Below are 9,219 nucleotides of genomic sequence, written 5' to 3' on the forward strand. Positions count from 1 at the left end.
AACAATTTTTTTTAAGATTTATTTATTTGAGAGAGCACAAGTAGGGGTCAGAGATAGAAAGAAAGGGAAAAGCAGACTCTCCACTGAGCAAGGATCCCGACTTAAGGCTCAATCCCAGGACCCTGGGATCATGACCTAAGCCGAAGGCAGACACTTAAACTGACTGAGCCACCCAGGGGGCCCTCTTCAACAATTTTAGATAGATTTTTATCTGGGCCTAATTTTTGTATAATTCTATTTATACTTAATTCTATCCCATCAAGTTAGTAGATTGTAAGAGGAATGGAAATTGTGGTCTCTTGTGAATAGTGTATGTGGTGGGGTCAGGATTCACCAGCTCTGGTGAGTTTCTTTTAGAATCTCAGATATGTTTTGATCTCCCTATGCCCTCAGATTGAAAGAGTAATATCTTGTATATCTTAAATACAATTGATCCAAGAAGCCAAAGACTTGTCATGAGTTGAGGCATGTGTCAGAGTTCTGTTCTCCTCTCTCAAGCCTCCATAATGACATAGCTCACACTACAGAATAGTTACATGATACAGATCTGGTATTGAGCTGAATTTTTTATGTGAAAATAGAACCTTACCTAATAAAATATATGTACCCCAAATAATTTTAGTATTTATACAAAGAATTCAGTCCTCAGAGGATCCAGATTCTATATTCTTTCAAAGAACTGTATGACTCCCTGTCATACAGTTTCAAAGAACTGTAGGACACTTCTGGAAACTCAAAATTTGGGTTAGAATCTGTACAGCCAAGGGATGTGTGTTTGAAACCATCCTTGGTGTAGAAAAGAGTAAAAAGATGCTAAGTTCCTGCTTTGGTCTCAAGCTCTAAAGGCTTTCCAATGTTTATTCCAACTTAGAGTTGATTCCCAGGATTTTCCTACCCGATGGAGTGAACCCTATGCTACCAGGCTTACCAGTCCCCTATGAGTCCCAATTGAACTTCCCAGTGTCCTGGAGGCTCCAAAGATGTAGATTAAGGACATAGTGTTTCTAAATTTGCCTGATTATAAGCATCGCATGAGGTATTTGTTGAATTCCCTATTTAGAATCCACTAGGCTAGGCCTGGGGATGTGTTTTTTACCAAGTGTTTCATGAGATTCTATAAAGCAAGTTTGGGAAATAGGAGCCTATCTAGCTGCATTTAGGCTAGTAATACGCAATTTGGGAGTTTTGTTGTAATTACCAAGTCTATTTTTATGTGCTTGTGCACTAACACCCACACAATGTGGTGAACTTAGATCAAGGTGGTCAAATAGTATAGTTGTCAAAAAGCACAAATAAGTGTGGGCTATTTAAAAGTGTGAGAAACTAAAGCAAGTTCACAAAATATGGGACACATGGGTGGCTCAGTGGTTGAGTGTCTGCCTTCGGCTCAGGGCATGATACCAAGTTCCAGGTTAGAGTCCCACATTGGGCTCCCTACAGGGAGTTTGCTTCTCCTTCTGCCTATGTCTCTGCCTCTCCGTGTCTCTCATGAATGAAATAAATTTTAAAAATCTAAAAAAAAAAAAAAAAAAAAAAAGGTTACAAATAGAAACCAGCAATATGTGTGCATACCAGAGTGTTATATGTTATCAAATGCTTTTTCTGCATCAACCGAGATAATCATATGGATTTTTGTCCTACATTTGTTAATGTGGTGTGTTATATTGATTTGTTTATTGTTGAACTATTCTTCCATTCCAAACATAAATCCCATTTGATCATGGTGTATAATCCTTGTAGTGTGCGGTTTACTTGAGTTTACTAGTATCTTGTTGAGGATTTTTTTTCACACAGAGAGAGAGAGAGAGAGGCAGAGACACAGGCAGAGGGAGAAGCAGGCTCCATGCACCGGAAGCCCGATGTGGGATTCAATCCTGGATCCCCAGGATCGCACCCTGGGCCAAAGTCAGGCGCTAAACCGCTGCGCCACCCAGGGATCCCCTTGTTGAGGATTTTTACGTTGTTACTCTTCAGGAATACTTTTCTATAGTTTTATTTTCTTGATCTTTATCTAGTTTTGGTGTCAAATAATGCTGGATTCATAGAATAAGTTTGGAAGTGTTCCCTCTTCAATTCTTTGGAAGATTGTAAGGAGGATTGGTGTTAATTTCTTTAATTGCTTAGTAGAATCCTTAAGTAAGTCATCTGGTCTTGGTTGGGAGGTGTTTGACTACTGCTTCAATCTCCTTACCAGTTATAAATTTCTTCAGATTTTTTTATTTTTTTATGATTCAGTCTTGATAGGTTGCGTATTTCTGAGAATTTATCCAATTCTTCTGGGTTATCCAATTTGTTATTATAGAATTATCCTCTTAATTTTTGTAATATGCACTGTTTCAATTCTAGTTTTAATTATGTGAGTCTTCTACCTCTTTTTCTTAGTCTAACTAGGGCATTGTCAATTTTGTCAATCTTTTCAAAAGACAAACTAAATCCAAATTTAGAAGGAAAGAAATAATAAGGATTAGAGTAGACAATAGAAAAACAATAGAAAAAATTCCAACAAAATCAAGAGTTGGTGTTATGGACTGAATGTTTATGTCTCCCCTCAAGTTCAAAACTTATATATTGAAGCCCTAATTCGTAATGTAATGTTATTTGGAGGTGGGGCCTTTGAGGAATAATTAAGTTTAGATTAAGTCTTGAGGGTGAGGGATCCTTGGGTGGCGCAGCGGTTTGGCGCCTGCCTTTGGCCCAGGGCGCGATCCTGGAGACCCGGGATCGAATCCCACGTCGGGCTCCCGGTGCATGGAGCCTGCTTCTCTCTCTGCCTGTGTCTCTGCCTCTCTCTCTCTCTGTGACTATCATAAATAAATAAAAATTAAAAAAAAAAAAAAGTCTTGAGGGTGAGAACCTCATGTTGAGATTGATGTTCATATAACAAAAAGAGAGAGAGAGAAGTCTCTATCTTCATGAATATGCACCAAGAAAAGGCCACTGAGACTTTTCAGCAAGAAGGCAACTATCTCAAGCCAGGAAGAGGGTTCTTACCAGCACCTGACCATGGTGGCACCCTGATCTTGGACTTTCAGTCTCCACCAGAACTGTGAGAAATAAATATCTGTTTGTTTAAGCCACCCAGGCTAAGATATTTTATGGTAGCTTTCAAGATTCTCTGTGATTTTTGACAGTTTGATTATGATGTGCCCTGGTGTAGTTCTCTTTAGGTTTGTCTTGGAGTTTTTTTAATTTCATGAATTTGTATGTCCATTTCTAGTCTCAAATTTAGGGGATTTATGGCCATTAAGTATTCTTCAATTAGGCTTTGTACCCCTTTCTTTGTTCTTCTGAGGTTTCCATAATGTATGTGTTGTTCTGCTTTATGGTGATCCATAAGTCACTTAGGTTCTCTCCTTTCTTCTTCAGTCTTTTTCCACTTTGCCCCTCTGCCTAAGTGATTTTGGAAGTCCTATCTTTGAGTTCACTGATCCTTTCTTCTGCCTTGTCAAGTGTGATGTTGAATAGTGAATTTTTCAGTGCAGTTATTATTGTTTTCTGTTGGGTTCAGAAATTTCTGAATTTCTGTTGGGTTCTTCTTCATAATTCTGTTGTATCATTGATATTCTCAATTTGTTTATGCATTATTTTCCTGATTTTATTTAGTTGTCTGTGCTCCCTTTGAATTCATTGAGCATTTATGATGGCTATTTCAAATTCTTTGGCAACTCATAAGTCTCCATTTATTTAGGGTAAGTTTCAGGAAATTTAATTTTTCCTTTAAATGAGCCACATTTCCTTGTTTTTTTGTATGTTTTGTTATCATCTATTGTTGGGATTTTGGCATTTGAAAAATCAGCCATTCCTCCCCCCAACATCACAGTCTGGTTTTGTACAGTAGTGACAGTCTCAGTTCAGCGCTGCTAGAGATTTTGGAGATTCCTCAAGCCTTTTCTGGGGGTGTGTCCTTTTTGGGCTAACCTAATTGAAGAGGTTTGCTTATTTCTACTCAGTACTCCCCACCAATATTTGCCTGCGCTACTGTGGCCTCACTGGTGCTCTATTTTTTTTTTTTTTTTTTTTTTTTATTTATGATAGTCACAGAGAGAGAGAGAGAGAGGCAGAGACACAGGCAGAGGGAGAAGCAGGCTCCATGCACCCACCGGGAGCCCGATGTGGGACTCGATCCCGGGTCTCCAGGATCGCGCCCTGGGCCAAAGGCAGGCGCCAAACCGCTGCGCCACCCAGGGATCCCTCACTGGTGCTCTAGTACGCCATGGTACTGGAGCTCCACCTAGTATCTACTTCTGGTACTGCAGACTCTGGTGCCATGAACTTTCCTACCAGGCTTTAATGTGGTTGGCTTTGCACTCACCTGGAGTACAGGATCTCTTCACTGGGTTCTAGATTTTTTAGACAGTTGGTCCATTCGTTGCTGTTAAATCTATCTCCATAGGTGAAGGAGGGTGGAGGACTTCCTATTTCATCATCTTGCTGATGTCACTTCCAATAGCTCTAGTTTTTATGACACTTTATAATGTTTCAGATAGTATCTTAAGTACTTTACATCTGTTAGCTAATTTAACCTTCATAACCCTATGATCTGGGTACTATTATCATGATCCTCATTTTCTAAGTAAGAAAATGACCTATTCAAGGTCACTCAACTAGCAAATGATTAAATTGGAATTCAAACACAGGACTTACAAGTGGATGCTTTTAAACTACCCTGCTATATTAGATTAGATTATGCGATTTTTTTTTCCTTTTGCTTTTTTCTACAATATACCTGTATTACCTTGGCAATACATGTTATCTCTTATTTTTCTTATAGACTTGCAATTTGTAGGATGGAGCTTAGCATTTTTATATGGCAAAAGCTTAATTTTAGCAGGATTAGTTGCTGCAGTCAAATTCATTCCCCTAAAATTCAAGATAAATGAAGTACTCAGAAAGTACAAACTTCTTACCCCTTACTCCCTCCATAAGATTCCAATTCTGTTTCTCTTACCCTCAACCAAGGAATAGTGTAAGAAAAAGATCTTCCAGTTGGAGTGATGGTAGGCATTTCTCCTTACTTCTTTCCAGCCCCCTTCTTTCAATTTTTCCTTTCCACTTTTCCTTCTAGTACTTTAAAAAAAAAGAAAAATTGAAGGTTTTAAAAATGTGAGGGGATCTTTTAAGAAGGATGCTTTAAAGTATGAATCAAGGATGCTTGGGTAGCTCAACAGTTAAGCATCTGCCTTCGGCTCAGGGCATGATTCTGGGGTATAGGATCAAGGCCCACATGGGGGCTCCCTCCGAAGAGCCTGCTTCTCCCCCTGCCTATGTTTCTGCCTCTCTCTGTGTCTCTCATGAATAAATAATCTTTTTAAAAATATCAATAAAGTATGAAACAGATGGAGGAAGATACTTTCTTTGCTCCACATATTAGTTTATGTTGAGAATTATTACATAAAAAGAAACTTAAGTGGTCCAACTTCAAAAATACTCATGAAAGACAAATTAATACAAGATACCACTTCATGCCCATCAAATTGGCAGAAATTAATGTCTGATGATAAGAGGTGTTGAGGAAGATATAATACCGTATAGACTCTATGAGCCGTTGATACAGGTGTGTGTTGGTACAAGCAGGTGAGAGAGCAACTTGGCAATATCTAGTAATGTTGTTGATGCACACATCTTACAACCTAGTACTTCCACTCCTCTATAAGACCATTGCTCCTCAAAGTGTGGTCCTGGGACCTACAGCACCTGGGAACTTAATACAAATGCAGAATCTCAGGCCCCATCCCAAATCTACTGAACCAGAGTCTGCCAGTTAACAAGATCTGCCAGATGATTGATTGTATGGTCCTGAATATATGAGAAGCAACTGTATGTGGGAAAACGTGTGCAAATCTATACACAGTATTGTTTGTAGTAGGAAACCATTGAAAACCACCAGTCCCTTCACAGGAGAACAGATACTTGATAAAATAGGATATATCTGTACAACAATTTGAATTACATGTATAAACAACCAAAAAAGCACAGGTACAAAATATGTATTGTATACCATTTAAAGTACAAAATGCAAAATAGTATTACATATTATTTGTGAATATATAAGCATAGTAAAGGAATAACAGCATGAGAATAATAAGAACCAAATTCAGAATAGAGTTTGATTAGGGTGGAAATAAAAAGAATGAGATTTTGGAGACACATAAGGGTGCTTTATCTTTGTGACATTTAACCTAAACTTAATATAACAATGGTAATATTTAATAAATTGGATGATTAGTACATAGTTATTCATTGTTATTTTCTATACTTCTCCACATACTTGAAATAAGTTATACATGTATAAAGATTTAATTTTAAAAAAAAAGATTTTATTTAGGAAAAAAAAAGGAATGCCTTCTTTTCCACCCTAAATTGTAAGTTATCAAGTAGCTTTTAGATTTGTGAAGTAATCACTATGAATGAACTGGTTTGTCAAATTGTATCCAAGTCTTTTTGATTAAATATGCCACCTTGGTGAAACTTGTCTTCAAATATTGAAGCACAGAAAGGAAAACTGTGGATGTAGACAATGTAATTTTTGCTGCCATCCTGATAAAAGGTTTAGGGTACACAGTCAAATATTTGTGGAGCAAAATGAAAATTATATTTGATACACTAGTTTGTCTTTCTACTTAACACCAGACAAGGAAGATAATCTAGATTCTACATGTTAACCAGTTACTCTGAAGCTCTTGTTTTCAACATGTCATCAACCAGCTGAAAGTCTCGTCTTGTTTCCTTGTCTTTTATAATGTAAACACTATTCAATCTCTTCCATGGTGAAGCAGAGGAATAGAGAGATTCTCTGCCATTAATGTTTCTTTTGACATAGTGATTGTCAAGCTTTTTCTATTTGGAAAGCTTCTAGTGACTGCATGACTCACATCTCCTTTCCACCAGGAAAAAAAAAAAGAGTCAAGTGAAGACATTACTGAAATTATTTATTAATCCAGAAGCTATTCAACTCAGGGATATTTACATAATTCAGTAGAGAAAACACAGTCTTGTATAAGAAAAAGATTGCCTGATTTATTGGAATTGTTGTTCTCTGATATTAAGGACCCACCAAATGCAAATGCAACACAGAGGATTCAATCCTAAGGCCTACTGAGCAGGTTTGGAAATGACCCTGGAGAATTATGGATAGTTCCAAACAAAGTGTCAAGTCTCTCAAGGAGTTCATCATCAAGATGAAGACAAGAATCGAGTCATCTATGTAAATTCAGGTGGTAGCATGTATACAAAGGCATGCAATGAGGACATCAAGATGCTAGAGTAAAGAGAATGAATCATAAGGAGCCATCATCAGCCTGTGGTAATTTCCCAGAGGAAATGAATTTTAATAGTTTTGAGATGGAAGTGAAATCATAATGGGAAGGAGAAATAGCCAAAACAGTCAGAAGTGAGCTTTTAGAGGTAAGCTGAGTCCAGGAAGATTACATTTACTTTATTATATAGAGTTTGAAAAGCTGCTTTATCTCTTTAGATAAGGAATCTTTACTAACCGGATGAGCTTTGGCAGGTTAACTTTTTCAATCCTCTTATCTGTAGAACAGGTGTGTCTACCACCTAATGGATCAGTAATGAATGTAACATCCTTAGCAGAGAAATTATGCTTGATAATTCCATTAGTGAGCAAAAATAATGTTTGTTCACAATAGGGAATTCAAACCACATAGACATTAATAAGAGGAAAATTATTCTCCACCCACCCTGTAGCATTGTTTTTAACACTATTGTGTATGTTTCTCTCATTTTCATACTTTATGCACATTCTAATAGTTACTCTCAGTGCTATCATACTGTTTTTCATCCTGTCGCCTAACCAAGTATTTGACCAAGTATTTAGACCAAGAACCTTCCAAATCAGCATGCATAGGCTTACCTTGTTATTTTTAAAGATAGTATTCCATTGTGTATCCATTGCTTAATTAATTAACTATGCCTCTACTCATTGCCAACAATGCTTCAATAGGACATTCTAGAACATATAGCTTTGCTCCATTATGCAAGTGTTTTGTAAGAAGTGAAAATGCTGGGTTGAAAGTACGAATACTTTTATTTTAATAGACTGTGTTAAATTGATCTTTGAAATGTCTTATTGATTTATCCCCTCCCCTTCCCCATCCTTCCCACCATGTGGGTCCTGAAAACAGAAGATATAACCTACTTATATTTCAAAGGTAGTGAATTTCTTGTCATTGACTATATACACCAATAAGAGCCGTGAGGAGTCGGAGCTAGATCAGCAATCTTTCCTCAATCCCTTCCAGTGAGCTCCCTGGATCCCCTAGTTTATGGACAGTGCTTCAGGTTTAGTGGGTTTTTTCCATCAAAATTAGACCCAGAGAGATTGGATTTCCAAGTGCTCTGAAGATGCCATCTATCCTGTAGATAGGTTTTCATAATGTTTGATGGCTGAATGTACAAGCCTTTCATTGACCAGAGAGATGAATCTCATCAAAACACAAAGAAAAAAAGAAACATTAGTGGAAATTACCACCTATGGTAGCTCAGCTGTGGGGACAGAAGTAGGGAGATGTAGTTCTAAGAAACGGCTCCAGCTTTCTCACTGGCCAAGCAGCTTCTCACAAGCCAAACCTGAGACCAAAATGGGCAAAAGGGAAAGGAAAATGAAACTCTATGGGGGGGGGGGGGGGGGGATCTATCCACAAGTCACTGAGGCACTTCGGGCCTCACCTGTTTCTTCTTCTAGCTTAGACTCCACAGCACATCAGTCCAATCACTCTTGAAGATACATAACTGCAATTCCTCTGTATGCCTTCCTCTAGGGGCTTGCCTGCCAACCGGAAGGCTGGCTTCTGTGACCAGCACACTCACCGAGCAGTGTAGCTGATATAGAAAGCAACACTGTAAAGTCATGACCTTAAACATCTCAGTAACACTGCGGGGAAAGCCACAGAGTTCCTCCAGGGGGCTCGGCACCTGCTCCCACCTAAGCCTTTCTCCCTTTCTCCATTCCTTCCTTCATTCCTTCGTTCCTTCCTTCCTTCCTTCCTTCCTTCCTTCCTCCTTCCTTCCTTCTTTCCCCTACTCCCTTCCTTCTTTCTTTCATCTCTACACCCAACATGGGACTCCAGCTCTCCACCCTGTGATCAAGAGTCTCCTGGTCCCCTGAACCAGGTGCCCCCACCTAAGCTTTTCCTTACCTTTTCTTTTTTTTTTTTTTTTTTTTTTTTTTTTTTTTTTTTATTTATTTATTCATGATAG

This window comes from Canis lupus, chromosome 14 (assembly GCF_003254725.2).
Source record: "Canis lupus dingo isolate Sandy chromosome 14, ASM325472v2, whole genome shotgun sequence".
Lineage (NCBI taxonomy): Eukaryota > Metazoa > Chordata > Mammalia > Carnivora > Canidae > Canis > Canis lupus.